This window comes from Drosophila montana, unplaced genomic scaffold (genome assembly GCF_035044405.1).
Source record: "Drosophila montana isolate Dmon_TW-CO22-7 unplaced genomic scaffold, ASM3504440v1 contig_2954_1, whole genome shotgun sequence".
NCBI classification, from domain to species: Eukaryota; Metazoa; Arthropoda; class Insecta; order Diptera; family Drosophilidae; genus Drosophila; species Drosophila montana.
The window spans coordinates 449,741-472,782 of NW_026997829.1; the positions used below are offsets into that span (position 1 = coordinate 449,741).

Consider the following 23,042-nt stretch of genomic DNA (forward strand, 5'->3'; position numbering starts at 1 on the left):
TATCCTGCTCGTTGCCTCTGCAACAGCGGCAGCAGCAGCAGCGGCAGCAGCAGCGGCAACAACATCGTTGACATGCACAAAAACGCCGTGAAACGTGGACCATTTTTCTTTGGCTTTGTTGGGCCAACAGGCGACGCGACATCGAAGACAACGTCGGCGCCAGCGCCAGCCCCAGCTGACACGCCTATTTGGGTTGACAAACATTTCAGAAGGCGCTGCGCAGCAGACGGCAATTACAAGCAGATCGCGGCCCCTGCAATTGCAACCTTTTGGCACTTGCCTCAGGTGGCAGCTACCTAAAGGTGTTTGCTGCTGACGTCATAACAGTAAATTAACGCCAACTTGGCCAATACACGTTACCCAACGAACAGAACACACATCGAACAGTCGAACAGTCGAACAGTCGAACAGCAGCCCAGACAAGCAAATTGAATTTTTTAATGGAACTTTACCCCCGCCACAGGCAGCCAAACATCGAAATTACAAAAAACCTTTTCACAGAGCGAATGCGAATGCGAATCGCATGGAAATGGGAAATACAAGTGCGTGTGCACAGCCAGCCGAGAGTGGGTCCAACAATTTATCCCAAGAGTTCATTTACAAAATAATTTAAGTATGAAAATGTGAAGGAAAAAAAACCGGGAACCAATATTAATTTGGGTGAATTTTCAGACGGGCTTTAAGGTTTGCTAGATTATTGAGCTTAAAATTGCCAACTTAAATTGAAACAAGTAAGAGGTTCTAGTCGGGAGCTCCTGACTAGGGGATACCCTGAACCCTCTTCTTCCAACAGGCGATAGGTATAAAATGAAAGATACTTGATATATATATACTATTCTTGAAGCTACATGTCAAGTCTGGTTACTCTAGCTCATATTATTTGCCGGAATTTCTCAAAAAACAGGATTTCGATATCGATTTTTATCGATTACTTGGAAACGGGGCAAGTTATCGAATATCGGAAACAAACTCGATCTGCGCGGGGACTAGACAGCTATATTCACAGGCTGAGAAATAGCTATTGCATATGTCATAATGTTTGAAAAAGGTTCTTAGATAATGCATTAATAGTTCGATTAAAATCGAAATAAATTAACAATTAATTTAGTCGCTTTCGTGAACTTTGAAAGTTATTTTCGCGTAAGCGTAAGCTATTGAGAAAGTTCGTGAGTAAATTAATTATCTAATTGCAACGTTATTAAATCGAATATGTTTCAGATAACAATTAAATATATTAAGTACTTTGGCAACTAAGTACTTACTTATTGAGCCATCCTCGCTGCTGACGGCTTGTGTCTAGCTTCGGCGGCTACTCGAGCTGTCTGCACACATATTTATATAAAGCGTTTGCTAGACATAAATCCAACAAAACATTATATACAAACAAAGCGCACACACTCATGACCAAAAACCCATTTGACTAGGCAGCCGCAGCCGCAGCAGCAGCCGCAGCAGCCGCAACAGAAGGCCGAGGTCCATTGTTGAAGGCCCTTCCCCTCGCAACAGCCCAGAAGCGAAACAAGTGTACGTAATATGTCCAACGGTTTGTCGGTCGGCTGCCGCTTCATCAATTCAGCCATAGCCATGTCCACATTTTGGGCCAAAAACAAAGCGCCAACAACAGCAACAACATCAAGGAAAATGCGATGGAAATGGAGATCGAAATGCACGAAAATTGAAAATGGCAACGGCGACGGCGACGGCGACGCTTCACATTTCCATTTGAATAATTTAGACATTTTCGTTGATGAATAACCGAGAGCACATTGATAGATATTCGCCGACTACAAATGCCGGCCCGTACGACGCGTCGTATACGCAATGCCTCACCTATGTATATATGTTACTATATATATGGAGATCTATATCTATATATATATATATATATATGTACCTCTGTGGCTTTTGTGTATATGTCGCTGAACAGCTTAGAGAGTTGTGGACCATGCCAGTCTAGTGTGTCAGCTTTTGACTGCTCAACAGCGTCCTTACATAAATACGTGTTTGTAATGTAGACTACAGACAGTTACATACACACACACACACACACACACACACACTTACACACACAATACATGGCCATTGTATGGATAGGTTGTATTGGCATAAAGCGCCACACTTGATTTTCATTTTGCCATTGAATCCATCAGCTGTCTGAAGGACCAAAGGACGCATTGCCAATGGCACTTTAAAGCATTTAAGGAAACAATTCAATATTGTGCTACATCAATTGGCAATCGAAGGCATTTTATTTGCGCCAATAAAAACAGTTTCAAGGACAAATCAATCAAGCTATGCTCAAAAAGGTAATTCATTCAGTTTTCTTAAAGCTTCAATGTTTGAATTAAAAAAAAGATAGCTTTAGTTAGGAGTTTTTCAAACATTTGCCTTTTCTCCTTATATGAATAAAGTTTAAATATCTGCAGTTGATTAAAATGTGTAACTTAGATGCATATAAATTATTTTCAAATACTATTTGCAAAATTTATACAAATATATATCTTATTCATATACCCATTTAAACTGTTGCTTTTTGCATTCCTATATGCAGGATAGTTTATTTATATTAGACAACAGAGAAAACTCTTTCTACCGATGTAAACGTCTACGATTTAAAGGACGTGCTTTTCTCAAAGATTTTCTTTGCCTTCTACATAACTAAATGTCATTTTAACAGCACGTTAAATGGGCTTCTTGAATTGTATATAAAATGATGAAATTTTAAAGCATTCGATTGTTTAACAATGGCTTGCAGCAAATCGCTGGCAACATAATTGTAAAATATGTCTGTGCACAGAAGCGAATCCCTAGGCCAAGCTCGCGCTTAGGCAAAGTCACGCATGTTAATACACAAATACACTCATACTCGGACACATGCATACTCCCACAAACGCATCCATTTCATACGAATACTCACGTGTACTCATACTCATTGCTACTCATAGTCATACATACCATCGCATTTTCATACACGCACATACTCACAAATACACGTATACTGCCATATACGCATATTTATACACACTCATACTCATGCACATGTATACTCCTTCATACGAATACATACATGTACTCATTCTCAAACAAACGCACTCTCATGCACATTCATACTCAGGCATACGCCAACTCACAAATACGCGTAATTCCTCATACGCATTTTAATTCATACGAATACTTACTTGTTCTCATACTCATTGATACCCATACCTATTATGCATACGCATACTCAGAAATAGGCATACTCATGCATACTCATACGCACACATACGCATACTCATAACTACTCGGAAGCGCAGCGGTAATGAATTTGTATAATGTGCTGTCGTCGCTGCTTCGACTGCAACTGACGGATGGACAGGCGGACAGCTGGACAGCTGGACAGCTGGATAGGCAGGCGGAGGGTCGGCGGCACGGACCGACCGATAAGTAGCAGTAAACATACAGTGGACTCATAAATAATATCAAGTAGGCATGCACTGGCACAGACGAGCCACCTAGCGGCCAATCAATTAAACGGCCGATGCTCAGCCCTCGGGCCCAAGAGTTGAGCTGAGGAAAGATGTGGCGCGAAAAAAAAACGTTTATTGTGCGTGTAATCAGCTCTTAACTTATAATTTATAAAGCGGCCTGCAGAGTGTGTGTGTGTATTAGTTCGCAGTTTAGCACTGTGAGAGATGCAACGCATCGGCGGAAGCTATAAACATCTGTATAATTAAATAAAATAAAATTAAAAATGTTAATGAGCGCCTCAGAGCCTCGGAGACGACCATCGCGTTGACCATCTCTGGGCTTGGTTTGGGCTTTCAGTGTTTGCAATTTTCTTTTGGGCTCTGTTTGGCTCGCTTGCCGCATGCCGCATGCCCCTGAATAATGGGCGAGTGGCGCGCGAGTTGGCAACACTGGCGAACGCAGTTTTGCGACTCAGCCCGTGGCTTGTAAACAATTTAGCGTGTCTCTTCATATTATATCATTAAAATTAATATGAGTTTGGCGTGCTGCAAGTTATTGCCACAGTTGCAGCCGCAGCCGCAGCAAAGTGCGTCTCTTAAACTGGCTCAGACAGTGGCCCAAAGGCCTAGCGGCCCCCCCGTCCAATTGGCCAAGCTGCTGACTGAGTCGCAGTCTGTCTCTGGGGCGGTTGCTGCTGCGTGTCGCTTAACTAATAAGACAGACCATAACCGGGTCCACGTTTAAAATAACACAGATAGCCCGATATAGACCCAGATGGGCCTCCCGTTAACAGCTAAATGATTAGCTACTGTGCTCCTCGCCAATGCCCAAACAATCTACTGCGGCCCGCACTAAACCCCAAACAATGTTCACTTTAATGGAATCCATAGTCCCATTAAACATACAGTCTACACGTCATAAATTATGATTATATTCCGCAACGGGGAACTATTTTTGGTTTTTAGTGTTGAAATTTTTAGTTTTTGGAGCAAATTCTTCTAGAACTTGCTACGATTTTAGATTTAAAGTACAGTGAACCCTTGCTAATTAGAACGATGTGATTCTAAAGGAACTTTATCTGTATTTTCTTTACTTACAAATAAGTGAACAGGTCTCTCTCTCTCTCTCTCTCTCTCTCTCTCTCTCACTCTCTCTCTCAACTTTGCCCGGGCCAAGCTATTTTCTTTTAATTTTAAACATTCCCTTTCCACCCAACGACCCTCATTTCCACCCAATGAAGTGAGTTTTCCGCAATCGGTGAATCAAATTTAATTTTATAGGCAACCGTTTTTATATATGTATGTAAATTATTTTTATTTCATTCCAGTGAAAAGCAGAATGTGGCGATTCTTTTATTTTCGGCTAGCTTTTTACCCATTGGGTAGACTTTTGAGAATCGGTGAATTCAATTCATATGCGAGTCAAAATCGAACCCGAATCAGTCAAATTGTTGTATACATATATGTAGATTACCAAATCTGAATAATATATTATTTAATTGGAAGAGCTTTTAATTAAACTATTTATAGGAATTTAAATTTTCGACATTTACAATGTCCATGGCAAATTCTGAAAAAATTCTTCTCTCCGGACGATAGCCGAACAAGACATTTATCAACCGTATGCTGAAAGTAGAAGGCATTAACTTCTCGATTGGCTGATGGCTGATTTTTAAGTATATTAACTAAGCTCTATAGATTTATGGATTTTGAAAAAGGAAAAAGGAAAAATAGCGCAATTTTATGAATGACTCAATTGCATAAGCGCATTGTCGAGTTGAGTCGGCTCTGATGATGACAATATTTACACATAAGCCAGAGGCAAAGAGGCTAGATGGCCCAAGCAATCCAATCCCAATCCGTGGAGCGCCCTCTGGCCACAGTCATAGCCACAGACTGCATGCAAATAAGGCTGAATCTCAAGCTGAGGCCCAGGTTCAGCCTCAGCCTCAGCCTCAGTTCGGGTTTGGGTTCGGGTTCGAGCTCAGGCTGAGCCAGCAACTGCAGCTAGGGGGCATTGTGGCTGCCTAACACGACACTGACAAATGTTAATCCATTAGGGCGCTGTCAATGGCCAAATACGTCACAACAGAGTCCCGAGTCGGGAATCGGGAATCGGGAGTCGGTAGTCGAGAGTCTGGGAGTCGTTGCAGGCGGCTACTGTTTGCATTGGGCTTTGTTTTTGCTGCGGTCTCGTCTGCTGCGTATTAGCCGCGACCTGTAACTTAATTGGCCGGCCGCTCAGCCAGCGGCAGCTGGTCAAGTGCATTGACTTGGATTTGGCTGGCAAGACAAATGAGAGACAAAGCTGAGAGCTGAGAGCAGCAAATTGCCAATCAGCTGCGTGCGGCGATCGACGCCGCTTGCCGCCTGCCGCCTGCCGCTTGCCACTTGCCACTTGCCACTTGCCACTGGACAGGTGTTGAACAACTGGCAACAACTTAATAAACCCGATGCACAGTCCGATGCACAGCCCAAAAGAAAAAAAAAAAATAGCTTTGGCTTTGCGTAGCGCGTGCCATGAACATTTTTAAGTACCAGCTCATTAATCGTAATCGGCAGGCAGCTTCGACTAGGACTACGACTACGACTACGACTAGGAGTACGACTACGACTACGATTACGATAACTGCAGGCCGGGGGCCAGTTGACAAAAAGGCTTAAATGCCAGAGATGCGGCTGGTTGGATCGTTTGTCTAATTGGGAACTGGAAAACTGGAGCTGGGCGCAGCGACTGGCTGCACGCCTCTTTGTCATTTGTCAGCGTTCGTTTTTAGGTGTAAATATGTTAATGAGTGTGAATAATTTCCGAGAATTTCCTGTGCCACAGTCCAACAGTCCAAGTCGCACTTAATTGCAATTGCCGGCACCCGTCGCACCTCGTCGCACACATGGCATATGACGTATGCGAGCGATTAATTTCGCTCAGTGCGTAATCAACTCGAAAATTTATTGAAGTTGCAATAATTGCGCCCATGGCGTACCATCAACTCAACTCAACTCAACTCAACGCAGTCGACGTCGAGGCCGACTGCGTCTTCGTGTTCGCATCGCTTGCCAAATGCCTAAACGCGCTCATTAGAAAAGCTTTCACCTGCGTGCCTCCGATTTGAGGCCACAAACGTAGAACCCCAATAGCGAGGGAGAGATGCTTAATTTGAGACGAAGACGTTGACGGCAACTGCATGCTGGTAGAGCGGCGCTGTAAAGGAGACGCACAAGTCAGCCTAGACGGCATCGTGGAGCGCTGATAAAGCCTCAAAGTCAGTCGGCTAACCAATACACTGAGAGAATCGCTCAATCGCTTAACTAGTTTGAACATCATCAATTAAAACAAAAGCAGGCTGCCTAAATCGCAATACAGCTTGAAGCTATTGGCTATAATTATGTTATTCATCCAGCCATATACATGCACCCCTCTATATATGTAAATGGTCAGTATACGTGTTTTTCGAAATAGTTTCTTTCATTTACCGTCTGTAGATTGGCAAGGAATTGTCCTGAGTCCAAAGCTAAAACCAGTTAAGAATTATAAATTATATATTTATTTAAAAAAAAAGACACATCTTCGATCCTAAAAATAAACATAAGAATGAAATATAGAAAAAATAGATATGAATTTAATCAAAGGGTATCTCTTGGGCTGGCACAACCGTGCAAATAATGATTGGATGTTTGTGTATAAAAATCTGTATACAGGGTGTTTAGATGAGGACAAGCTGCAAAAGTAACTAAACCTTTTTTTCTACTATAATTATACTATAATATTTAAATTAAATATAAAAATAAATTAATAAATTAATAAATTAAATATAAAAAATTAATTAACATTAACTAATTATCTAATCAAATGTACTAATTATCTAATGAAAATGAGTTTGAGAACGTTCAGACGAAAAACATAAGAACAAAGAAAAGTTGAATGCAACTGTTATCCACCAATTTTCCACCCTTGCAAGTGGAATTTCATCATCTTCAATCACCGATCAATCAGTCAGTCAGCACATATATATAAATTAACATATTTATGTTGATGTATATACATATGTATATAAATATTTGCATATTATTTTAATAATTATTATAAAAGTGCTTCACACAAACGAATCCCTTTATTATTGCAGTGCATGAGTGTCAGCTTCTGGCCCTTAAACCAATTCGTGCATCCCCCCGTTCCCGTTTCACCCGTCACCCCCGTGAACCCCCTCACCCCCGACAACAACCCAGCAGATCTCAACGTTTGGCTTTTGCGGCTGGCGGCTGTCGACTGTCGACTGGCTGGCTGTATCAGGAGCTCGTCATGTTTCATGCATGAATTGTAGCACAACTTTTGTTGTTCTTGTGCAATCGAGTCAAGTGGCGCACAGCCGCATTAAAATATGCCGCGATTTGTGTTTAGAGCTTTCAATCAAGCCAAGACTCAAAACCAGAGGCAGTGCCAAAACCCACAGCCATAACCCGTACACACATCCATCCATCTGGGAGCTCGCGTCATGCTTAGATGTGTGCATTTGCCTCTCACTTGGCCATTGTTCTTGCGAGACTTTAACTCGCAAATTGACTTTAAAATTGCTTGTCGCCTCTTTGAAGCATTCAAAAAATACTCGAAAAAGTGTGTGTAGCCCATTTTAGATATCAAGCGATACGCATGGCATGGCATATCTTTGAGATGCCACAGAATAAACTCATTGAGACATTCAATTGATGAGGCTTTTTTAAAGAACTCAGAAAGTTTAGCTATATGATTAACCGACTTTAACATATCTCTTGCATGAGAGACTGAGACGTTGGCATCGAAAAAGAAATATTTTTAGAGAAAATTATGATAGCCCCATGCAAGAGCATAAAGTGTTAGGCCAATTACAGTGTTCATTAACATTTTCCCTCAAATGGCTTAATATAGTTTTCTAAAGTGAAAGCAGCTGCTTTTCATAAAATAAATATGCCCAAACTAGCCGCAGGGCTTTGCCAAATTTGGCCATTTATCAAGTGTGAAATGAATGTTCCAACTGCAAAGATCTTATCCCATGGCTAATTTGCAGATACACAATTTTCTTGAAACGTCGTATTTGTATCAAATGTGAAGATAATGTTGCGATAAAATTTAACGGACATTGAACAAACGATCTGAATATGTTCAGACATACTTAGCGAGTACTCGGAGCGCACTCAAGTATCCCTCAACCCCTCAGCCATACACTCACTCACTCAGTCAGTCAGTCAGTCAGTCCGTCAGTCCGTCAGTCAGTCGGTGCCTTGGGGCAGTCTCAGTCTGGGCTCTGCTGTCTGGGGTTTTTTTTTTGGATCTACTGTGTATTACGGCCTGGCGTTAAATTTATTACAACAAACTGACCGAAAAAAAACGAAAAACAAAACGAAAAACGACTGAGAAAACGTTGCAAATTAAAACAATTGCATAGTTTGCATAATTTTTGTAAACAAACTGGTGGCAATGACGTCGCCCAGAACCACAGCCGCCGGCACCAGCTGCCCACCAGCAGCTAACTACTATCAATAGCCCGCTGGCCAGGGGAACATGGGCGGGGCGGAGGTGGGGGCGTAAAGCTGCCAAGAAACGCGCCAAAGTGAGGATTAAGCCATGGGCCTTTTGGGCCTTAAGCTGGCTTTAAGCTTCGCTGACTTGATGTGTGTTCGCTGGAGGAGGTGGTTGGGCGGAACCACCGCAACGTTAGCCAACGAGCAGCAACTGTTTCCCCTTCAGTTTAGGCGGAAGTGCAACTGCAACAGCAGCAGCAGCAGCAGCAGCGACGCGTCGCAACGTCAACAACTCAAATACAGGCAATCGATTGCCAAATCCCCCTCTCTCTCTGTGTGTGTGTGTGTGTATTGCAGTTATTCAATTTTAACCATTTTATCGCTGCTACATGGAAAACCTTTTAAACAACACAACACAGCAGTGGGTGGCTGCTGGGCAGCGAGCCCTCGGCTTATCAACTGTTATCGATAGGCTGCTTGGCAGGCAACATACACAGCAAGGCACAAGACTTCTGGGCCTGAGCCAGGCAGAGAGTCCGAAAGAAAGAGAGAGAGAGAGAGGGAGAGAGAGAGAGAGAGAGAGAGAGTGCAGTATAGTCTAAAAAAGGCAACGACAAATTTGTTAACATTTGAAAAGTGCTCAAAATAAGAACACAATTGTACTTAGGCACACAGCTAGTTCGACTGTCAAGCATAATTGGCTATACAACATCTGAAAGCTTGATTGAGAGCTATATTGACTATGCCCCACAGCCAACAACATATAAAAAGATAGATAGATAGATAAATAGATATAGATAGATATAGATAGATATAGATAAATATAGATAGATATAGATAGATTTAGATAGATATAGATAAATTAAGATAGATATAGATAAATATAGATAGATATAGATAGATAGAAATATAGAAAGATATAGGTATAAATAGATATAGATAGACATAAATAGAAAGTAATAGATATAGATGGATATAGATAGATATTGAAAGATATAGAAAGATATAGATAGATATAGATAGATATAGATAGATATAGATAGATATAGAAAGATATAGATAGATATAGATAGATATAGATAGAAAGATAGAAAGATATAGGTATAGATAGATATAGATAGACATAAATAGATAGAGATGGATATAGATAGATATAGATGGATATAGATTGATATAGATTAATATAGATATATATAGAAAGATATAGATAACTATAGATAGATATAGATAGTTATAGACATAGATATAGATATATAGATATATAGATATATATAGATATATAGATATATAGATATACAGATATATAGATATATAGATATACAGATATATAGATATACAGATATATAGATATATAGTTATATAGTTATATAGTTATATAGTTATATAGTTATATAGTTATATAGTTATATAGTTATATAGTTATATAGTTATATAGTTATATAGTTATATAGTTATATAGTTATATAGTTATATAGATATATAGATATATAGGTATATATTATAGATATATATGTTAGTTATTTAGATGTAGATATAAAGATATAGATATATTGAGTGGGCTTTTTGCTTCCCATGTCACGCACTGACGCCTCTTTCCGCCCTCCATCGACATACCGCCCCCTATGGACCCCTCCCATACCCCTTGGGCCCCGCAACGGGGCAGATAACCATTTCAATTAAACGTTAATTATGCAAAATTGACACTGGTCATTATGACAAGTTGTTTGTGGCCCCGCTTACAGCAACTGCCCCCTTGCCCGTATCTATTGCCCTTTGCCATCCCCCCTTTCGCTTGCCCCCTCGCCAGGCCCTTATCCGCCTACTCTGTTCATCGTCTGCTGCCACGACGAACACTTGCAACTGCAAATTTAATTTAATTGCATTTCATACGCCCATTTGGCCGCAACGCCGTTGCCGTCGTAACAGTTGACTTATTTAGGCAAAAAGGGGGCAGCCCGAGCGGCAGTGGGTGGGGGGGGGAGGCAACGGGGTAGACGCTGTCGCCGGGTCCGGGCCGTCGGCCCTGTTAAGCAGCGGCTGCCTTTAGTCGCCGCAAAATTTTAATTGCCTGGCCACTGGACGCTGGCTACATTTGGTTCTGACCATCAGCGGCGGCCGCGTGTCAGCCAACGACGAGGCGGACCGACCACGAGGATGACGACAACGACAACTACGACGACGGCGGCTTGTCTGTGGAGGCCAACACTTTGGTCGCTGCCGCGCTTCGCTGACTTCCGAGCTGAGAGCTGGGCAACAAAGTTGCCTACAACCTCATTTTGGGCAAGTGGTAAGTGGCAAGTGGCAACTGGCAAGGGGCAAGGGGCAAGCAAAGGAGGTTGCCGGCAATTATAAAACTATTGCGTTGAAGTAGAATGAAATGGAGAGAAGCTACTCATATGTACTTGTATATGAGAGCAAGAGAGAGGGAAATGAGAGACAGCAAGAGCGGGAGGAAAAGAGAGAATGAGAACAAAGTTGAGGGAAAGTTAAGGATGGATCGAGAGATGCCAGGAAGAAGCTTTTAAACGAAAAACAGAATGAGAGAAAAATAAAGGGAAAGTTAAGGACAGCTCGAGAGAGATGCAAGCAAGGAAGCTCAGAAAAAGAAACTCAGTACGAAAAAGAAGTTAGAGGGAAAGTTAAGGACAGTTCGAGAGAGATGCAAGAAAAAAGCTAATAAAACAAAATGACAGAAAAATTAGGGGAAAGTAAAGGATGGATAGGGAGATGCTAGGAAGAAGCTCAGAAAAAGAAAGACAGAACGAAAGAGAAATTCAGGGAAAGTAAAGGACAGTTCGAGAGAGATGCAAGGAAATAGCTAGCCTAAGAAGAGCCGCGAGAGTGCGTGCTGAGCATAATCAGGAAACTAAGAAAGAAAGTATTATATTTAAATGAAAGCCCCGCGCATCGGTATCAAATATTCCAAATCGCAAATGCGGCATCTCAAATGCCAGAGTCCAAGTGAGCATTCATAAGTAGTGTGCAGTAACGAGCTGCAAGTGCCACATTGCCGTTCCCGTGCACAAACGCCTCCCCTCTTCGCGCGACTTAAACGAGAAACGCTGCCCGCCAGCGATGGGGCACGCATCAAGCGTGCAAATAAATTAACGGCCGCAAAGTGTTGACATTTATTGTCAAGCCAATTGCGAGACGAGCCCAAAGACGAGCACTTGCAGCAAGAGATACACGCCGCATGCGGCAACGCCGCCATGAGTAATGCTGAGCGGAATGAGGGGAACGGATCGGAGCCAAGTGCTGCACCGCACGCTTTTGGTCAATTTCAATTTATTGCAACAAGTGACAATGGACACTCGCACAATCGACTGAATGCGAATGTGAATGGGCAGCCGTCGCCCTGCTGCTGTTCCTGCTCCTGCTGCTGCTGCTGCTGCTGCTCCTGCTGCTGCCTGTCCCCAAATTGGGCCAGTTGCAGACGGAACGAAAGCGGCAACGGTCTCCAGCCCAGACTCAGAGCACAGTCCCCATTCCAGTCCCATTACCCGAGGCAAGCGGCGGCGACTGCCGCGGCGATCGACTCTTTAATTGGTGCGTTGTGTGCTGCTCCTGCCCCAGCCAGAGGCTGCAGCCGCCTGAAGCCCAGCTGGAGTGACGTCGACAAGGCGCGACCACGACAGCGACGACGTCTAAATTGTCGCACCTTTTACAGCCTCCCGATTGGAGCAGCTCGCGACAATGGGGCCGCACCTACTTCAAGGATTGGGTTGCGTCTGTGCCGCAGCTACCGCTTGAGAGATAGAGAGAGAGAGAGAGAAAAGAGAGGGAGTGCGAAAACTGACAATTGCAGTTCTACTGAAAAGCTGATAAAATCTGAGGAACTGAGAAAAAAGGGACTTGAACTACCCAGCCTACCATATGCTATACAGAGCAATTCTGATCAAGTATGACATAGCTCTCAGCTATCAAGTATTACTTACATGATTTTGATAAGTATTTCTTATATAGAAAAACGTATTCCTTGTTCCTTTCACTTTCAGTCGCTCTCTTTCGCATTCTAATATTCCCGCACCTAATCTGCCGCTCTTCCGCACTTACTCTCTACACCGCCCTTTTACAAATTTCGCCTTTCTATGCAATTCTCATATATTCTGGTTAGGCTCAAAGATGTTAATGGCTAAGCTAGAAAGTAACATATATAATTTGTGATTAGCAATAAATGGTTATTTAGCTAACTCCTCAGTGTCGTTTGGCCTGCAGCTATTTTGGCCAAGCTCGAAAATGTACACTGGCCAACATTTCTGAGTGGTTGTTTCAGCGGCAGCTCATTGCTCATTAGGCGCATCCAAAACGAGAGCCCTACCCATATGGGCGACGGCAGAGACCAACCCAAAGTTCCAGACACACATGAGGGCCAGTTAAATGACGGCACATATTAAGCCAAACCGAACCCAAGTTGGCCCTAGCACTTGAACGGGGTTCGAGCAAGTTGAGGTAGGTTAATTTTATTGGCCAAATAAGTGGGTATCAAATTTAATGGCCACAGCGCACAGCACAGGCGGCAGCAAGCAGAAGGCCAAGACGAGCACGAAGAAGACGAACACAATGGAGAAGACAGCGAGAATGCAAGAAGCAGCAAGGAAAGGGGGAGGCAGCAAATTGCGGCGCAGTGCGCAGTGCATAAAGCGTAAAAATGAGCCAAAATAAATAAAAGCTGCAACAACAACGACAACAGCAGAGTAGACGTCGACGTCGACGTCCGTTTGATTGATTGGCGACAGCAGCGGAAGCGTCCGCTCTGCCGACGTCGACGTTGACGTCGACAGCGAAGCGTCACAAACTCACAAAATGGCTTTTGCGTAAGGTCAGGCATTTTGCATAAACCTCTCACATGCACCAGAAGCCAATCCGAGCTCTCCTCAAAGAACCGACGTCTCAACCTGTTGAGAGTCAATTAAAAAAAAAGAAGGAATATCGATTACCCAGAGCTTTTATTGCGCCATAAAAGCCTCATTTGAAATTAAGTTTAACTATTCAATGAAAATTAGTGAAGCGACAAAGTTATAAGCTTAAAGTTAGACAATAAACGAACGAACCTGAAACTTGAGAAGGGCAACGATCGTATCGGAAAATATTGGATTAGAAAACTGTCTCTGTTCGTTTTTCTCTTAATTATGCATTTATTTAATTTAATTTACTTCCAAAATATTGCGATTCAATTGCAGCAATTTCCATATACCGAAACATTTGGAAATGTTTTTTAATTGTTATCCAAATTGTTTTGATTTATGTCTATAAATATTTTATATTATTCGAATATCAAAGTTATTCCTTGAGATTTGTAATAATTATTTATAAGACGCGAGTATATTGATAGTTGTCCGAGAACCGAAATGGGGAAAAGTTGATCGAGTTTCAATCAAAACGAGAACAACTTTATATATACATCAAAATTAGAGTATTGAGTGATTATGTGATTCCACCTATTTTACTATGCATTGACGTGATTTGATTTGTCTGGCAGTTTAAACAGCTGATGTCCATGCTCTGCCTTGCGGTCCAACTGCCCGTCAAGAGTTCTTTTTGTCTGTCGCAACTGTCGGAGATGGCTAAGCAGCCGTCGCACGAAATTCTTGCGCAATTTTCGCATAACTCGGTAACATTTAAGAGTTGCAGCCCGAACTCGGAGTTTACCGATACCCAACTTGGAAATTTTCACGATCCTTCGCTGTGTTCCTTTTGTGTATCAAGATCGTGTGATCTAGTGTGCTGGCCAGCTTCTGCCTGCCGGCCCCCCCTCCCCCACCCATGGCGAACGCATGATCACGTTTACGCTTACGCATCATTTAATGGGTTCGTGAAGCCATCGCTGACTCAGCTGATGCACAAGCTGTTGATGAAAAATGCAGGCCGCTTCCGCCTGCCAGCACCCAGTGTGCAGCTGGAGCTGGAGCTGGTGCTGGTGCTGGTGCTGGAGCTAGATCGAAACGTAGCAGGAGCCGGCACGGCACCCACCAACTGGGCATACAACTTTATCACTTGCCCACAAAATATCTTCAATTGGTTCCATTAAACTTAAGCAGCGTCCGTGCACGTTGTACATGACCAAGGCAGGCCGCTTCGTGCGTTGCCATCATCATCGTCATCATTGGGCCGCCGCGTCGTGCCCAAAATTAACCTGCCCAGGCCCAAGATGGACGAGGTGGTGGTGTTGGCGGCGGTGTTGGAGTTTGCGGATGGAGGTGGAGGTGCAGGTGGTGATGCTGCTGCTGCTGGTGGATGTGAAGGTGGCGGTGGAGATCGAGGTGGCTTCAGCCGCATGATCATGACAACGCAGGCTACGCGCAGCCGCTATAAATTCTATTGGCGTATCTATCTACACTATTTCTAATTTAGCCTTTTGCCTCAGCTCGAGCTGTGCGGTTCGGTTCAGTTGGACTTTGTGGATCTGTGGCTCGGTTTACTATGTTACCTTAGTCGTCGTCGCTGGCCAATTTAAGTTTAAGTGCTTTGGTAACAGTTTCGCGCTTTCGAAACTTGAGTCGTGATTTATTTTTTTTTTTTTTTTACTTTTCCTTCTTCTTCTTCCTTGGTTTTCTTCATTTTTGTTGCGCTGCCAAGTTAGCTCCCCCCCAACTCCGCAACTCCCCTCTGGCAGTCGAGCTGCAACTCCGATTCCTTTACAGCGCTATAGGAATTTTCAAGTGCCGTTTTTCACGCCACGACACGCAATCGCTGCGCTCAAGTAAATTAGGAAAATTGATCTAAATTTTCTTGGGAACCTTTCCATTTTTTTTTTTCTTCCTTTTTTTTTCTTAGCTCTCTTGTAACTGCTTGCGCTTTTTTGTCAAGATCGTTTGCTGTTTGCTGTTTGCATTGGGGATGAATGCAACGCGGCGCAACGGGCAACCCATCAAAATCAAACACATGTTGTCGTCGTCGTCGTTATGCAGCCTGGTAACTGGAGCTGCGACTGTGAATACTGCGCTATAAAATAAAAAAAGAAAACAAATAAATAAACCTTGCAATTGATAGTCGAGGCAGCGTAAATCGAGAAAGTTCCACTTACAGTCGCTGCATTTATTAGAACATGCGAAAGAAGAAGAACAAATAAGTGTATTTATTTCTTACAACATTCGATAAAGCACAAAATTAACCTATCAAAATGCAACTTGAGCAATGCCAACTCATTTGCCATTAAGAAATATAGCGTGCTGGCAGCACTGGCTAAAGAAATGGGCAGCACTTTGCCCAGTCATTAAACATGAAAATAAAAACAATAAAATAATCAATATATATATAATAAAAAAATATTTAGCTAATTATAAAAAATGTTATATAATTAATGGAAATGCATGTAAACACTCGGATATTTCGATATCTCTACGTTCATAGTTTGCCAATTTGACATTTTGATCTGATCTGTGGTTGGCACAATATTTCCAATTGGATGATCGAACGGCATGCCAACTCATTTCCCATTAGGAAATATAGTATGGTGGCAGCACTAACCAGAATAATGGGCAGCACTTTGCTTTAGAAACTCGGCCAATAAACAGGAAAATAAAAGCAATTAATCAATTTATAATAAACAATATTTAACTAATTATAATTAATAGAATTGCATGTAATTACCCTGATATTTCGATATCTCCACGTTGGCAAACTATGACCAATTTGACAACTATTGGCTTCCATGGAAGACGATTCCGGATCTGATCTGTTGCTGGCACCAATTTCCCCATTGAATGATCGAACGGCATTTATAGAAGTCGAAAGATCAATGATCCAGCTTTCGACAACCTTCACACATCTACAAGCAACCTGGAGGCAAGGGCCATCGCGGCTGCGGCTGTTATAAGTACGTTATTCAGAGCATAAATGCAATCAGGAATCGCATTAATTTCAGCTACACAACGTGGTGCTAATGCGACAAGTTCTGTTGCAGGCTGTTGCGGCTTCCTGGAAAGTGGCATCGCATCCGATGCACCGAATCGGAGCATAGTCGGCGCATTGATCAGCGATATGAAGGAGGCAGCGCGTCGAATGGCAGCGGAGCAGAGCCGGACAATCTCGAATGGCCATCGACTAGCTGAGTGACTGACCAGGCCACTGGCAGGCAGCGACTCCAGAGATAGCGCTGAGCCATGGCTAGCAATTATAATATATACAAAATGCAATCGGGTTCAGAGGGCAAACGTAGAAATTGCCAGTGCCAGAAAGAGACGCCCGATCTAGAGAGACAGACAGAGGGAGAGAGAGAGAGAGAGACTGTCAGCCAGAGGCTGGTATCGGTTCATTGGCAGCTTTGCACGTCGCCGTCGTCGTCGTCGTCGTCGTCGTCATCGTCATCGTCATCGTCGATCAATGCGCAGCCTGTAGCGCCGCGTCCATATCAAGATGTTTGGCTTATTGAGCCCCGAACCAGGCAATCGTGATCAACTGTGCAACAGAATTCGGCAGCAATTTTCCAGGCACAGTGCAACTGGCGATGCGGCGACAGATTCGTTTTGGGCGCTACGCAAGTCCACAGTCCGCACGGACTGCTTGCCCAAAAGCCAACCAGAGCCATGTCCATGGCCAGTTGAAATGCCAGCTGCGGGCGCCCACAACGCACAGAGAGCGAGAGAGAGAGAGAGAGCGAGAGAGAGAGCGAGAGAAAGAGGGAAAGAGACAGTGTGGCCGTAGGCCGTTGGCCGTTGCGCCGAGCTGCAGCTATCCACAGCTCCACGTTTAATAAGCAATTTTGATTTGGAGCAGATTATGTGACGGGCAAACGAGCCTCGGCACCAGGTTGCATGCAACATGAGGCCGGCTACTGCAGCCGAAACGTGAGCTCCCCGAGTGCCAGGCGCAGGCGCAGGCGCAGGCGAATTCGAAGGCACCTCACCACAGCTTGCCACGTCTCGCTGCACTTGACTTTGTTGCTGACCCGGCTAAAGATTTTTAACTTGCCCCATGCTCTGGCTCTGGATCATTCTCTCGCTCACTCTCACACTCTGTGACTCCCGGTCTGGCTCTCTTTGGATCTTGCTGATACTGTTTTACATGGAACTCGTACTGATTGCTTCTAGTCATGCCCCGATTTGCAGATTTCCCATTTTGTGATAAAAGTGCATCATTTTCATTGGAATTGAATGAATTTTTATTGAATTTTAATTGGCAGTCCAACAAGCAACAGCTACAACATAAAACTTAGATTGTTCGGAGTACAGACATTGCGAAACATATATAGTATATATATATAAACACATTTCAATATATATATATATATATATATATATATATGCACATACATATAAATATATTTATGTATATAGGGTATGTGTGTGAGTGTGTTCATGTATAATTTGGTTCAGCTAGCGCATCCTTTACTTGAACGATTCCAAATCCTTTTCGCATGTCTTATAGGCAACCCCAATGCCAAATCCAGTGCCAATCAATATCGGCCAGACGCGCCGACGGAGAAACAACAAAGATATAACAGCTCCCACGACGAATCCGCCGCCGCCCTTGACAATGCCATTGGCCAGACAGCGATCGAACTTCCGTCCAGGCTGCTCCTCAAAATATACTTTCTCCTCGACAGGCATTCTGTTGACTATATATATATATATATATAACAAATTCCTGGCTTTTCCTCAAATCTTGCACTTCCGGCAAATATTCGTCTGCTTCTGTTTATTTTCACAATAACTTTGACATTAAAACGGAAAATTTTCCAAATTGCAATCACGTCAATACGATTAAAATTATACACAATTGTTTAGAATGTTTCAAATACCAGGATGTCAAGTCGACAAACTTCCCGTATAGCTCAAATTTGTCAACTAGTTTTTAAAATCAAAGCCAGCCTCGTTTCTTCCAGACGATTAATGTGATTTGTGCTAAGATCAGAAATCAGATAGATTTGAATAATATTTCCTATTCTTTCATAATAGAGTTGTTGCTATCAAATGATTTTCAATATATATTATAATATTTAAAGCTTATTTTTATCACTTCTTCGACACTTAAAATGCAAGCTGTGGAGGAAACATATGATTTGAACTCTGTCAAAAAATTAACTGCTTGTGGACTTGTCAGGTTCTTACAATTTTTTCATTGCTGAAATCAATATTTATTCATCAATTAATTATACATAATAATAATAATTGTTTAGCTTAACCAAAATCTGATTTCGATATCGATTCTTATCGATTACTTGGAACAAGGGGACAAGTTATCGAATATCGGAAACAAACTCGATCTGCGCGGGGACTAGGAGGAACTACAGCTAAAATTTTAAGTCTCTAGCTCTTATAGGTTCTGAGATCCTTGCGTTCATACATGCGGACAGACGGACAGACAGACAGACGGACGGACGGACGGACAGACAGACGGACGGAGATGTTTCCTTCTGCCTGTTACATACATTTGCACAAATACATTATACCTTCTTAACCCATTTTCAATGGGTTCAGGGTATAAAATTCAACTCCAATATATTTTGTATATTAACGTTGAACCAGCGGCTCGATAGCAAAAACAATCGATAAAATCGATAATTAGCCGCAGAGCTTATTGGCAATGTGAAAGGTGAAATCCTCTCAAACTAAGTTTAACTTAAAACCCAAATGAAGATAAATTTGTATTTAAAAATATACTTTTTCATACATCTCGATGAACAGAGTTTAGATAAAATGTGAGGAATAGAAAAACAACATCGGAATGCCCAAGGTATCAACTAGCGATTTGTGACGCATCGTCGAAGCGGAACTAAGCGTGTAGGATGTGCACACAACATAGGATCAGCACAGATTGTAAACCATCTATGGTGTATACATACATATGTATATGTATATGTATATGTGCCTGCCCCCAACCGTGGCAACTACGCGGTATATGTGCAGTTGTGCCATGCCCACAGGCTTCAGTTGTTGTTGTTGCTGTTGTTGCCACATTAACAACTCGGCGACTGTGAATATTTGTGGAGCGAGGCTGGGGCAGGGTCTGCATTTGGTCTCGTTCACAGCACAGAACGCATGCTGCCGGCAACGGGACAGCTGGACAAGATTTTCAAGACATTTTGTGGCACTTAACCTTTTGCAATTGCTGGTGCAGCGTGCAGCGTGCAGCATGCGTCGTCGTCGTCGTTGTCGTTATCGTGGCAGCAGCAGCAACAGCCCTAAATCGATCACGATCGATTTCTGCCAAAATAGATAATAATCGATAGGCAGGCAGGCACGGCTAGCAAGTGCCCGCAACGGGCACAATCATGTGCAATCTTATCTATGGATCTGTCTATCCATCCATGTAACTAACCAACTATATATGTATATGGGCACACACACACACACACACATGTACGTCCAGCGGCGGCAGGTAATCATGTCAGTTAAGGGAAAATACCGCAACATTGTTTCCATTTTGATACTCGTTTTGGATCGATGGGAACTAGCCAAAAAAACAAAAAAAAAGAAAAGAAAAGAAAAGCTGACGAGCGTCGTCTGTTGACGTGTTAAGTGCTAAAGAGACGCCGCCGACGATGATGTTGGCCCCAAAACTTTGGGATTTGGCCAGTTCGTAGCGCTGTGAAGCAAGGCTATAATTTGCTCGCCCACCATTTCTGGGCTGGCCAAAGCGAAGCCTAACTCGAAAATTGCAAATTCGGGTGTTCAATGGAGTTGAATCCTTTTCTATTACTGCTGCTGCTGCTGCTGCTGCCAGTTGCCAGTTGCCAGTTGCCAGTTGCCGGTTGGTTGGCCGGGCTCTGTGTTTATAGAAATTGTTGCCTGCATTCGCTGCATCGGCAATTTAATGGCCAAGTTTGCTGTTGGTGTGTCTAAAATTGGGTGTTTTTTGTGGGTGTTGCGCGTTTTGCACTTTGGCACAGTTATTGAAAGCAACTCAGAATGCATCGCAACGAGACTTGCGGCTATCTTGTAAATTAAACGAAATCCATCATATGCCGCACCGAATCGAGGTCAGCTTGAAGCTACTTAAGACTCGATATATGTATGTATGTACATACATATATCTATTACTGAGAACTGTACCAAATCAGTTAAACAGCTACAAATATAAGCTCGAAAAATAGAACAAAATATTTAAAAAATTTTAGAAAATATTTATTTAAATGAGGAACTAAAGATATTAACTATTCTGTTCATTATATTAAGAAATATTTTACTAAATTTTCAGATTAGCTACAGATTTCCCTTGAGTGTAAAATGTATTAAAAATATTATTTACTTAGCTTTATTGGCAATTTTATGTCCATATGATAATCAAAAATTTGTACACGAATACGCGCTCTGTCTATAACAACTTCATACTTTTTCCTTCTGTCTAAAAAGAAGTTGTCAAATTATTTATTAATTCTTAACAACAGCTACATATTTGTCAAATTTCTTCCGAGAAACTCTGAACTAGTCCAAATAGATGTTGGGCTAAGCTTGCTGAGAAAAACATTGATAAACTCTTTCCTTGGGTTTTTCCTGTCCGACATCCTTGCGCATTTTTTTGAGTGTTAAACGAATTGGACATCGATTGGCAAGTTCAATATGAAGCGCGAGAAGAGGCAACAATTTCTGTATTGCGGCAGTTGTGGCAACAAATTGGCCAAAAGCACTTGGCTTATAATAAAGACATTTATGGGCCGGGGCGATTCAATTGTGCGGCAGTCAACAGCTTTGCGGCCAACAAAGAGAGTGAGAGAGGGGCGACAGTGAGAGAGAGAGAGGGGAGGGAGAGAGAGCGCAACACTCACTTGGATCAGCGCTGAGGTAAGCTGAAATAATTCGACTGCAACTCGGACTACAACTTGGACTTGGCTGGCGTTTCCCTTCGGGGCAACGCACAACGTTGCGTGTGTGGGTATATTGGTGTGTGTGAGTGTATGTGTGTGCAGCGGGTGGGTGTCCCTAGTCAGACATCGTGCAACAACGAAAACAACAACAACAACAACAACAATAAGAAGAGCAGCAACAGCATGCGGCAGCAACAACAACTCAATGAGCACATGCTCAAGTCAAAAAGAATACATGGCCCAGGCCCGAAAGCCATATGGCCAACAATTGAGATTCGGGCTGCAAGTTAGCCCCGGCCTGGTTCATAGCCGGGCCTGGGCTCATTATAGATGCAGCGCCGATTTGTTTTGTTGTCCCCCCATTTGACTTTGAATTGATAGCATCAGGCATCGGGCAGCAGCCGGCAAACGGTTTAGCCCCAGACGCTATCCGACTCTCGACTCTGACTCCCAACTTTAACTACAGCTACAAATGTGACTCGGGCCAGCGGGTGCAGCAGCAGCAGCAGCAGCAGCAGGCGGAGCAGCAGCCGGAGCAGCGCCCAGTTTTGCCTGCATTTAAGATATAAATGTATCTGAACAATTGAGCTAGCAGTGCATGCGCATGTGCAGTGCAAATATTTTAGATTCGCATAAACTTTGCATAGTTTTAGATGCGCCGCACACTGGTTGCAAGCCATGCGATAACTGAGCGATTTTCGAGCTATTCTAAATTTCTCACTTATTCAATATTATTAGCTAATATTTCGGAATATGTACTTAAAGCCAAAAGTTTTTATTTTAGGAAAGGTTTACACTATTAACTAGCAAAAATTAATACATATATGCGAACCTTAACCTAAAGCGAATAATGTTTAAAAAATTGTTTGCTTTATTAAACTTAATTATTTTATTTTAAATTTATTTTAGTTGGTAAAGAATGCTTTTTTATTGGTAAATATCATTTTGGGATTATTTTAGCTATTTTAGTTGATTAATGAAAATTGTATTTTTTAATTTTATATTTGTTTAAATTTTAACATATTTCACGAAAATTTCAGCTATTTAAGTATATTAATTATAATATTCGTATAATCAATTATTTAATTTTAGGTTGTTAAATGGAAGACGAACCAAGGTTCAAAACAAAACTTATGTATAACGACAAAGAGGTTCACGGACGGATTTTACAGGCGAGACATTGATTCAAAACGTCATCCAAGCGTGTTTTTCTTATAAATTAACTAGTAATAAACGTAACAAAGTATTATAATATTCTATACTAACTACACAATGTTAAAATTTTCTGCAGATGGTTTCATCATTTGCTTTCTGTTTTTATTTATTTCTTTGTACACATAGCTTACAACTCT

At 42.3% G+C, this 23,042-nt stretch overlaps 1 long non-coding RNA gene across 3 annotated transcripts in view; it reads left to right on the plus strand.

Moving 5' to 3' along the window:
• Positions 1 to 23,042, plus strand: part of LOC135430134 (uncharacterized) — a 76,592-nt gene that overhangs the window by 48,871 nt on the left and 4,679 nt on the right. For 2 of the 3 annotated variants that reach the window (XR_010436569.1, XR_010436568.1), the window contains one exon: positions 22,783 to 22,955. The exons of the other annotated variant lie outside the window; for it this stretch is intronic. This is a non-coding gene — a long non-coding RNA (uncharacterized LOC135430134). Of the gene's footprint in view, positions 1 to 22,782; positions 22,956 to 23,042 lie in introns of those variants that run through there. 3 annotated transcript variants of the gene reach the window in all.